Genomic DNA, 12,716 nt, shown 5'->3' with positions numbered 1-12,716 from the left:
GTTCTATGTATCTGAGTTATTTAAAAATTTAATAATTCAAAATGAATTAAAATTAAAATAAGTAATCATGGATTCATTCCTTTCTCAGAAGGCACTTGTAGGGTTGCAACTTTAAGGCGATATCCAAGAGATGTGGAGCTTGTAGCACGTGCAAAATTTACATGTGGCTGTTTTACATAGGAAACAGATTTTTTTCATGCAGGAAATACTGTAATTGGAAAAAATACATGATTGATTTGTAGCATTTTCAATTCAGAGCATTTTCAATTCAGGAAATAATTCAGCACAATCACCTAGGAAGTGCTATTTTTGTGCTGAATTATTATTTCTCATGCAGAAAATACTAGTTTCTTCACAAAACAACCACATGTGAATTTTCCACAGAATAAAGTCTCGAATTCTGAATGGTCTTGAAAATTAAGTGGGAAGAATATTGCTCAAATTATTTGTTGCTACCTTTGAGAAGAAACTTTGTGAGAAATTACCATATATACTCTGGTATAAGCCGACCCGAATATAAGCCGAGGCACCTAATCTTACCTCAGTAACTGAGAAAACGTATTGACTCAAGTATAGACAAGGGTGGGAAATGCAGCAGCTTCTGGTAAATTTCAAAAATAAAAATAGGTGCCAAATGAATTACATTAACGGAGGCATCTGTGGGTTAAACGTTTTTGAATATTTACATAAAACTAATTTAAGATAATAATAAGACTTTAATAAGATAAGACTGTCCAACTTTGATTACCTATATACTCAAGCAAACCGACCCGAATATAAGCTGACCAGGACTCTCATTCGTGTATAAGCCGAGGGGGGGGGGCTTTTTCAGCCCTAAAAAAGGGCTGAAAAACCCAGCTTTTACGTCTCTGCTCTGTCATGGAAATTCACATAGCAATCTTGGACACATCCCATTTTCTCTTAGCCCCAAAAGAAAGCACTGGCAAACCTAATATGAATCAATCCTGCCATGAATCAATTCTTTTTCAAACACCCTGTACAGTACATCTCAGGCTAGGAAAGGCTACAGTAATTTCCTTTTCCTGAGCTACTGAGAAAGGCAAGATTCTGCCACCTTCTTTCTTCCTCTAGTAAATTAGGCGCAGACTACTTTTGCATTTGGAAACCATTTTGCAGCAATTGATATAGGCTGGGGACAAAGAGGGACAGAGGGAGGAGGGGATAGAACTGGGACTTTAAAAACCATCTGAATAAATGGAATAACAAGATTAAAAAGGTCTGTCTCTGCCAAATCAAGACAGTTGGAAATGCTAGGGACCCCAGGGTACTTGCTTCTGTTCTATCATTGTTTAACAAGCCTTGTCTGTATTATATGGGATCTCAAGAGAGGCAATTTCACAAAAAGTGATTTCCAGAGATAATTGCCTTTTAGCTGACTTTCATATCCTTGGCCTCACTCCAACATAGAAGGTATCAAATCCCTGAATAGGGTGGTAGACTTTATAAGTGAGAAGAAAACCTGGGGTGAGGGACATTGATAATCGATGACTGGTTAGCCCTATGGTCCTTGAGGTCTAATAGTGTAATATTTATATGTACATGCAGAAATTGAGTTATTCTCTGGTTCTGAGGCCAACAGGAGATGTTTATCCAATGACATACCACCTTGTCCCCATTGCAGACCCAGCATTTGCTACATGAGAAGATCACTCCTAGAGCTTGGAAAAGTTGCATGCTGTCTGGGCAACTGGGGAAGTGAGATTCCGAAAAGTTTTTTTTCTATTGAGTCCACTGGGATATTTCAAAGTGAAGACTGCAGAGTCCTTCCTCAGCCTTGTCTTTCTGATTTAGAGCTAAATCAGCTACAGCAAAAGCTGCTGTCTCCACACAATCTGAGTCATTCCATAATAAATCAAGCAAATGTTTTCAGTCCCTGGTCCTTGTGGCAGAGTGGGACTTCTGGAAATATTTCAAGCTAGCTTTAAAACAAAATTGGTTTGGACCCTGAACTTGTCAGCTCCAAATCCTGCTTTTCATTAGACAGTAATACCTTTTCCTTCCACACTGGCAGAAAGCCTTGTGTTGGGGTATTGCATCATCCTCTGAGTTAGTATACCAGAGAGAAATAACAAACAGATCAACAAAACAGGGAACGTAGACAAAGGTTAATTATTCACATTGCTAATGCATTTTGTCTCCGTTTCCTCTGCCCATTCCCCTGCCTGAGGTTAAACAAATGTATTACACAAGATACTAGAATCAATATATATGTTAACAAAGCTAAGCTGGGGCTAATAGAAACTTGGAAACAGATAAAATAAAATTTGTGCTAAACGTTCTCCACTTATTTCATATGTAATGGGTTAATAAAAAGTACAAGTGATATGTTTTGCAAACTTCCGGTGAATATTAGAAATCCGCGCTGAATTTGTGCTAGTTTTCTTGCTTGAGAACTGAAAACAACACAAGAGATGACATGTAGCCTGATTTTTTTTTGCAAGTAGATCTTGGGAAATTGCGATGTTGACCTTTTTCTTACTTAAACCCCTGCTGTCATGTTTGCCCAGATGAATGAATGAATCCAGCCACTGAGCGTGCAATTTAAATGGGAATGCAGGGGAAGTGGGACATAACTTTTTTTCTCAAATGAAATACAAACAACTGTTTTATATGTAATGTTATTTATATTTATTGTGTCAGAAGCAAATTGAGAATACTGTTATAATGTATAGAAAAACCACAAACAAAGTTAAAACCTTGACATTATACTAAATTTCCTTTGACCAGAAGATGGCCACTTCGAGTGCCTCTGGTGTCGCTGTAAGAAGGTCCTCCATTGTGTATGTCGCAGGGCTCAGACCACATTGTAGTAAGTGGTCTGTGGCTTGCTCTTCTCCACACTCGTGTGTAATGGACTACACTTGGTAGCCCCATTCCTTTAAGGTTAGCTCTGCATCTCTTGGTGCCAGAGTGCAGTCTGTTCCGTGCCTTCTAAGTCGCCCAGTCTTCTGTGTGCCCAGGAGGGAGATAATCATCTGGCATCAGCCACTGATTGAGGTTCTGGGTTTTAACCTGTCACTTTTGGGCTCTCACTTGCTGAGATGTTCCTGTAAGCATCTCTGTAGATCCTAGGAAACTATTTCTTGAATTGAAGCATTGGCTTGCTGGCTTATATCTGAACAGAGGATGGGCCGGAGATGTCAATGCCTTGGTCCTTTCATTGCTAGCTGCTACTTCCCGATGAATGTCAGGTGGTGCAGTACTGGCTAAACAGCATAATTTCTCCAGTGGCGTGGGGCGTAGACATCCTGTGATAATGGGGCAATTCTCATTAAGAGCCACATCCACTGTTTTAACGTGGTGAAATGTATTCCACACTGGGCATGCATATTCAGCAGCAAAGTAGCAAAATGCAAGGACAGCTGTCTTCACTGTGTCTGGTTGTGATCCCTAGGTTGTGCCAGTCAGCTTTCGTGTGATATTATTTCTTTGCCCACTTTTTGCTTGACATTTAAGCAGTGCTTCTTATAAGTCAGAGCATGGTCCAGAGTAACTCCCAGGTATGCTGTAATGCCACAGTGGGATTCCTTCCCAGGTAATCCTCAGAGCTCGAGATGCTTGTCTGTTCTTAAAATGAAAAGCACACACCTGCGTTTTCAGATGGATTAGATGGATTAAGATGGATTATATGTAACTGTAATGGAAGGAATAATTAATACTGTATATACTTTCTTACCCTAATGATCATTTACCACTTTAGATCGCAGCAGCATTTGTGTAAAAGAATCCTGTCTACAAGACAAAACTAAGGAATTACATCCACGATGCGGTTTGATCTCAACTCAAGACAGTTTTTTAAAAGTCACCCACTTCTAATTGTAATAGATATACTGGTAAGTTATGAGCAGCAGTTCAAAATCTAATTTATCTTATCTGCACATGTAGATCTGTTGCTGACAACACCCTTGAGTTTTGTAGGTATCTTTGTCCACAATGAAAGTGTATCTGTGGGAGTTTTGATTACTAGAAGGGGGGAGGATGCATGCAGAGTTCCCTCATCATGGGCATTAATTGCATATAAAGCATGCCTCTGCTAACAAAGATTTCAAAAAAGGAGATCCCCTTTACAAAGTCTTCTTTTGCTCTCAAACCCATTTTCTTCTTGTTCCCTGTCTAAAAGTGTGGCTGTGATAAAAATGCAATGAAGTTTGACCTGGGAAAGAGTGGGATTCTACTCTAATCCTACTACAGCTGTGTGCTTGCTTACAGCAGGCAAAGTCAACAAGCAGCTGCCTTACTTATGCAAGGCATACCTGACTGTTTGTTACATTTTACATATGCTCATTGTTGGTTTTGAATAAACCTTTTGCTGAAATATATTTAACTGCTTTTCTTTTTGGAATTGTAGGAACCTATCCTATTGTTTTCATGTTACCTCTACCTCTGGTACCTAATTTTATTTGAAAGATGTAATGCCCAGTAACACATCCACTGCCTTAACTAAGGTATATCTGTGAGGAGCCCCCGTGGCACTGCAGGTTAAACCGCTGAGCTGCTGAACTTATTGACCGAAAGGTTGGTGGTTCAAATCTGGGGAGCGGGGTGAACTCCCACTTCTGCCAACCTAGCAGTTCGAAAACATGCAAATATGAGTAGATCAATAGGTACAGCGCCAGCAGGAAGCTAAGGGTGCTCCATGCAGTCATGCTGGCCCCATGACCTTGGAGGCATCTACGGAAAACACCGGCTTTTTGGCTTAGAAATGGAGATAAGCACCAATGCCCAGGATCGGACACGAGTAGACTTAATGTCAGGGGAAAACCTTTACCTTTACATATCTGTAAACAATCAAACAAATCCTCATCAAAAGAGTTGTCTTGGATCTAAACATAGCAGGCCTACTCACATACAAAACTTTGTGGGTGATTTTTGAAACATCCACACAGAGATGTTGCAAATATTTTGGCTGGTATTCTACATTAGCTACTTAGTTTTATATAGTAACCACATATGCTTAACTAGGAGCTTGTCTACACAACTAGAAAATCTGGAGCCATGGTAAGTCCACCATCGTCTATCCCCATGATACATGAATATTTTCTGCTTGAGGTTTCATAGATCTAACCTGACTTTGTCCTGATTTAGGCAAAGCCAGAAGATACTTAGGAGGCTGCTGTTACTCCTGAGTATTAGGGCTTTTTGGCAGTCTGGACAGCTGGATTACGCTCATTTTGGATGGCTTCCCTGTCCAAACAGGCACTATTGCCACCACTAATTCTCTGCATTGATCAACATGGGAAGAGGATGCCTTGTTCTTGTGTTGCTATGGCTGCTATGGAACTCCCTGCAAGTGCTGACCATTAAAGTCATGTCTGCTGTCCTCCTCCTTTGATTGATGACCTTCTTCTTCCTGGTCATGCAGGCACCTATTCTGACATGAGCAGATGTGAAAGGTGATGATCAGGTGCTTGCATAGAGCTCCTTGTCCAGTGAAGAGCAGCAGCAGCGACATGGTGGATGAGATGGGCACCCATGGGTCTGATGCAGTCCTGGCTGTCTGAATACTTGCTCCAGATTCAGCACATAATTGTTGGAACTGAGACAGTTCCAAGGTGGATTTATACTGATGTAGTAACTAACCAAAATAATTCACTTGCGTTCTACCCACTGACAGAATGAACTTCCTTTTTCATATGCATTTGATGCCCAGCAAAAAAGGCTGAAGTGGGAGTTACAATCGTGTCACATTTGTGACTAAGTAGCAGTTGTGAATACAAAATTGTTATGGATGAGTAAATCTTGGTAACTATTTTCACGATCACCACTTTGTAGCTAAGATTTGGGAATATTAAGACCACTTGAGTCATTCCAGCACTCTGTGGGTTTATTGAGTAGGATAGATGTGTAGGATGCAGAACAAGTATAATCCTCTTCTCCAAAAAGAAACTTAATTCCCCCTTTGTAAATGTTAGCTATACCTAGAAGAATTAAGGACACTTTCTATTGTATTTGACTTTCAAAGCATCTTTCATAATATGGCAACATTTTAATACAATATGGATTATTTCTATAACTAAAGAAATTCAGTTGGCTGTAAGGAGATGATGAAGAACTGATTATTCTCAAGAATTGGGGTGATAAATTGCACTGCACATTTTTTCTTCACTCTAATCTGGTTGACTGGTCTGCTTTAGGTATCTCATTTTTATATAGCACAATATTTCCTTTGCTAAGTGTTTTTAATGACATACACAAATCATTTGCAAACTGTGTTTAACAATATCATTTTTGAGCTAACTTGAGCATGAAATTAAAGTTAACTTTAGAAAGGTCAATCCTACATGTGTTCCATATTTGGTCAAAGCAGGTAGCATGATAAAAAAAATCATTAAAATTTTTGTACCGTGTATGAAAAGAATAGTTATGTGAAAAACGCTGAAAGCAATCTGATATACAACTCCACACTGTTTACTTGAGTCAAGAGTAGTTAGATGTTATCATTTACCTGATGCATGAGCAAGTAATAAATTTGAGTGTTTATCTTGTGTGAAAGGAAGAGGAGCTAGTGGGAACATGGGGGTTATACCCAGGCTCTGGAAGTCCATCATAGATGACATTCCCAATGATGTTAATAGATGGGCAGTTTTTTGTCTCTAGGCCAATCTACACTTACTATTTAGGTCAATGTAGGGTCAGATAAGATGGCTATAAAATGCACACGGCTTGATCTGCATTAACCTGGGAAAAGCCAGGCAACACAGCTACACCTTGGGTTAAAATAAAATAAAATAAAATCTTGCACCTGGATTCAGGCTTTCCCCTGTGTCCTGGCAAGGTAAACGCCCATATGTGGAATTGGCAGCAAGTGTCCTGGCAGCTATCTTGTGCTCCTTGGGTTCCATAGGAGCTCTCAGTGGCACAGTAGGTTAAACCCTTGTGCCGGCAGGACTGCTGACCAATGGGTTGGCAGTTCAAATCCAGGGAGAGCAGGTGAGCTCCCTCTGTCAGTTCCAGCTCCCCAAGCGGGGACATGAGAGAAGCCCCCCACAGGATGGTAAAACATCAAACATCCAGGCATCCCCTGGGCTACGTCCTTGCAGACAGCCAATTCTCTCACACCAGAAGCAACTTGCAGTTTCTCAAGTCTCTCTTGATATGAAAGAAAAAATGCTGGCTCAATGATGAAGGGTGGCTGTCTCCTCCCTCTCTATCCTTGTTGCTGCCAGCTACAGTGGTGACAGAGCTACATACCTGCTGCTGAGCAGGCTTCCTTCTTGTTTAATTTCCATCTGACTAGCAAAGGAACCTGGGGAAAGGGAGGGGGGCTTTTCCTCCCACACCCCCCTAGGCTTTTTTGTTAGTCACATGACATGGAAGGCGGAAGAGGGGCTGCTGACCACAAGGTGCCATTCTATCCCCAATGCTTTTTAACATTTATATGAGAGATCGTCCAGAGGCATGGGGTGGGGTGCGATCAGTATGCTGATGACACCCAAATATACTTCTCCATGCCTTCCAAAATAACTCTAGCTAAGGATAGTGTGTCTCCTCTGAATGAATGCCTGAAGGAGGTAATTGACTGGATGAGGAAAAACAAAATTGAATCCAGACGAAACAGAGAGGCTGCCGTTAAGGGTCCTAATCTAGGGATAGAGGTGTGTCAACCCAGGCCTGTAGCGAGGGGGCGGTTTTAGGGGTTCACCCCCCCCCCCCGAAATTTTTCAGGTTGTAAAAAAACCTGGTTTACTCATGAATTTTAACTGGTTAACCAAATCCCCATGCTAAGTCTATGAGACACAAAACATTAAGAGCCCCTCCAGGCACTATCTCAAGCAGATATTGACAGGTTTGTAGTGGTGTGATGACCCATGGGCCTTGTAGTCCTGCTCAGGACATTGTAATTCCTGATGAGGAGGAAAACTTGGGTTTTTTACCTTCCCAGTCAGAACTGGATTCCCCTCAGCCAGATCTTTCCCAGGCAGATCTGGGAACCTTGCACCTGCAAGAAAGTTGTCTCCCAGAAGTATGTCAAACAACCCCAGAGCCTACTTCTCCCGTGTTCTTGCGCCGGGAGTTTTGTAAACAACAGAGAAGTTTGGAATCAGCTTCGCGCAGGAGTGCGAGGATTGCAGCTAAGAATGTGGCCAATTAAGACTGCTTCTCGTGAGAATCTTTGGGGAGTCTCACATCTGGTCTCAGAGTTTAGCTTTCGGTTCTGATTCCCAGAGAACTGCTTCGGCGGGAAAGTTAGACTCTATTTAGGTGTTTTACCCGCGTAGTAACTTCGCGGAGTCAATTCGTCAGCCTACGGAGCGAGTTGTGTCTGGACAGCGCGCTCCGATTCAAGCCTCGCTCCTGCTCAAGCCTTGCCCTGCTTTCCAGCCTTCGCCTTGCTTCCCAGCCTTGTTTACCAACGGACTTCGCCTTGTTGCCCAGGACCAATCCTTGCCTTGTATCACGGATTTTACCAAGTTATTCCACGGACCTTGTTCTTGTTCCTAGTTACCTTGTTCCACGTTTTAAGCCTTGTTTCAAGTATCAAGTTATTTCCTAGCCTTGCTCAAGTTATGGACTAAAGGACCTTGTCATCTCCCCTCACTTTGCCTGGCAAAGTGAGTGTTTCGGTTATTGGATTACAACTTTGGACCTTAATATTTCATATTGGACATCGCCTTTTTGGACTAATTTAGACCTTTCCTGAAAGGTCTGCTTTGGGACTATTTCATATACTTGTTTTTATTAACTTTATATATTCCTTCAATAAAGATATTAGTTAGATTCTGGCCTCTGTGTTTGGTTATTGGTGCCTTTGCAACCTGGGTCGTGACAGTTTGACTCCGCCACCCATAAGCACCAATTAACCAAGGCCAGAATGTCTACCGGAACCGTGCCGGGTGGGCAGCCGCTTACCTACACCATCGACAAGGATGAGGTGGATCGCATCGGCGACAGACTCAACGCCCAGGATGGAGAAATAAAGGGCTTGCGGGAGCGCGGAATCCGCCTCCCGGCCATGGCGTTGCCTACCAAGTTTACTGGAGAAGCTTCTAAGGTTCATGTTTTCCGTCGCCAATGTCAAGCTTATCTAGAGGCCCGTGATGCCGAGTTTCCCCAAGAAGACATCAAAGTGGCGTGGGTTTACAGTCTTCTAGACGGGCCAGCGGCCAATTGGGCGACGGCACTGTTCGACCAAGCCTCTCCACACCTAAGATCAGCGCAACACTTCTTGGACCACCTCAAGGAGACTTGGGGAATCGAGGACAATTTGGAGGCAGCCGGCCACAAACTCCGTCGCCTTTTCCAAGGAGACAGACCAATGTCTCAGTATATAGCCGAGTTCCGAGTGCTGGCCCACAACACCGGCTGGAACGATGTAGCCCTCAGAGGACAATTCCGGGAGGGTCTCAACATTGAAATGCTGGAAGAAATCTCCAAGGTGGATCCTCCCCAGACCCTCGAGGCACTCATTGATCAATGTTTGCGGGCTGAAGTCATGATTGCCAACAGGAAACAGTGGGTTCGAGGCCAGGGCAGTAGAGCCGGGGCAAAACCCCCCGCTCCCACCAGCGTTCAGCCACGTCCAGTGTGGAGACCCCCACCGCCAACCCCATACCCCAGAGGAGGCGAGGAGGTGCCGATGCAGTTGGGCAATGTGCGTCCCAGACTGGATGCCGCCGAGAAGGCCCGTCGTCAACGCTTTAACCTCTGTTGGTACTGCGGGAATGGGGGCCACTTCGCCAGAGAGTGCCCAGCCAAAGGGAAGCCTGCCGCCCGTCTTGCGGCGGCGTCCTCCACGGAGACGAAGGCGTCTGAGCCGACTGGCACACAGCCGGCGGGGGAAGCCAACGACCGGGTGTAGAGAGGCTCGCCAACCCGGTCAAAAAATCTATTCAAGAGCCGCCAACCGGGGTCCTGTTCCTTCTCGTGGTCACATTATGGTCAGCAAAAAGGGGACCCGTCATGATCCACGCCATGATAGACTCTGGAGCTACCAACAATTTCATTGATAGAGAGTATGCCGACTCTCTGGGATTACAATATCATGATTTCAAGAATGCCCGTGTGGTGCAAGCCATAGACGGCCGCCCCCTCAAGACGGGCCCCGTAAGTCAGTGGTCGGAACCCACCAGGATGTGGATAAGGGAACATATGGAAGAGATTTCCTTCTTTGTTACCGAGGTTCCCCATTTCCCTGTGATTTTGGGAATCCCATGGCTGACTCTCCACGACCCTAACATCTCCTGGTCCAACAGAGAACTGCAGTTTGCTTCACCGTATTGCCAAAACCATTGCCTCGTAGCCAAGGTCTGCCATGCCACAGACACCGAGCCCATCATCACCTTGCCAAAGAAGTACTCCGAGTATTGGGATGTATTCAATAAGAAAGAAGCCGAAAAATTACCCCCACATAGACCTTATGACTGTGCCATTGACTTGGTGGAGGGGGCCCCGATCCCGCGAGGGCATCTCTACTCCCTGACCGAACCAGAGCAAGAAGCTCTCAGGGAATTCATAGAGACAAACCTTCGCAAGGGATTCATCAGACCCTCTCAATCCCCAGCCGCCTCCCCAGTGATGTTTGTGAAGAAGAAGTCAGGGGAACTACGCTTGGTGGTGGACTACAGAGCATTGAACAATATCACCAAGCGGAACAGCTATCCCCTGCCCTTAATCTCGGATCTACTGGATCGGCTTCGAGGAGCCAAGGTTTACACCAAGCTGGATCTTCGGGGGGCTTACAACTTAGTTCGCATCAGGGAAGGGGACGAGTGGAAGACCGCCTTCCAGACCAAATTCGGATTATTCGAGTCCCGAGTTATGAATTTCGGTTTATGCGGAGCTCCCGCAACGTTCCAGCATTTTGTCAATGACATTTTTCAGGACTATCTAGACAGGTTCTTGATAATCTACCTGGACGATTTTTTGGTGTTTTCTAGATCACAATCAGAACATGAGAACCACGTCAAAATGGTGTTACAACGACTGCGGGATCATGGACTTTATGCCAAGCTGGAAAAATGCGCCTTTGATCTACAAGAGGTAGATTTCCTTGGTTACCGCATCTCGCCTCTAGGGCTTTCCATGGATCCAGCCAAGGTTTCAGCAGTATTGGAATGGCGGGCGCCAACTAACAAGAAAGAGGTGCAGCGTTTCTTGGGGTTCGCGAACTATTACCGCAAGTTCATTCCAGACTTTGCCCGCTGGTCCGACCCCATCACTAGCTGCATCCGTGGAAAGCAGCCTTTCCGCTGGACTGATCAAGCAGAGAAAGGGTTCCAGCAACTAAAGAAACTATTCACCTCCCAGCCAATTCTACAGCACCCAAATCCTGGAACCCCTTTTGTTGTGCAAGCGGACGCCTCTGATGTGGCAATTGGGGCTGTACTCTTACAACCGGTGGGAGATCACCTCCATCCCTGTGCCTTTTACTCTCGTCAACTAACCACACCAGAGAGGAATTACACCATTTGGGAAAAAGAACTACTGGCCATAAAGGCAGCCTTTGAAACTTGGAGACATTGGCTAGAAGGGGCCAAATTTCCCATTGAAGTCCATACTGATCATCGTAATCTAGAACATCTAAGAACTGCCCGCAAACTGAATCAGAGGCAGCAACGTTGGGCTTTATTCTTCGAACGTTTCAACTTCCAGATTCATTACGTGACCCCAGCCCAGACCAAGCAAGCAGACGCCCTGTCACGTAAACCGGAATACGCTGCAGGACGTAAGGAGACCTTTGAATCCCAACTATTACAACCCGAGAACTTTGCCACGCTCACAGTGGGGAACACCAAATCCATTTCCATTGGTTCAACTTCCTCTACTCCAGGACCCATCTGTGCTCAAGAAATCAGGGCTAGTCAGCAAGCAGATGCCTGGGCGCAGGACCAACTTCGCCAAGGTCTGCATTTTCCCTTTTCGCTTAAAGATGGGCTGCTTTGCTATAGAAATCATGTTTATATCCCACCCGGACCGGGCAGGGAAAAAGCGCTTCGTCTGTGTCATGACTGCAAACCAGCAGGACACTTCGGACTATTTAAAACCATGCATCTGATCCTAAGGGATTTTTGGTGGCCCAAGATCCGCAAGGATGTGGAAAAATATGTCAACACCTGCCCAGTATGTCAGCGCTCCAAGATAAGAAGGGAGAAGCCCTCAGGGCTTTTACACCCCCTTCCTACCCCATCTCGCCCATGGGAAATAATTTCTGCGGATTTCATCACTGACCTACCACCTTCCTGTGGATTCACCACGATCTTAGTGGTGGTGGACCTTTTCACCAAGTTAGCCCATTTCATTCCCTGCGAAGGCCTCCCCACGGCCAAAGAGACTGCGGATCTATTCCTTCAACATGTTTTCAGACTACATGGATTGCCCAAGAGTTTAGTCACAGACCGTGGATCTCAATTCACCTCTCGTTTTTGGAAGGCACTACAAAAACTATTGGGCATAGACTCTCGCTTATCTTCAGCTCATCATCCCCAAACAGATGGACAAACGGAGCGCACCAATGCCACTTTAGAGCAGTATCTTCGCTGTTATGTAAATTACCAACAGGACAATTGGGCTTCTCTGTTACCACTGTCAGAGTTTGCCTACAACAATGGAGTTCAAGCTTCTACAAAAGAAACGCCGTTCTTTGCAAACTACGGCTTCCATCCACGTTTCTTTCCCCCTGTCATTGAAACTTCAGAAGTTCCCGCAGCAGAGGATTGGCTGCAGGAACTCACAGCGGTGCAACAACTTTTGCTCCA

Source organism: Anolis carolinensis, chromosome 5 (assembly GCF_035594765.1).
Source record: "Anolis carolinensis isolate JA03-04 chromosome 5, rAnoCar3.1.pri, whole genome shotgun sequence".
Classification (NCBI taxonomy): Eukaryota; Metazoa; Chordata; class Lepidosauria; order Squamata; family Dactyloidae; genus Anolis; species Anolis carolinensis.
This window is presented reverse-complemented; position numbering follows the sequence as displayed.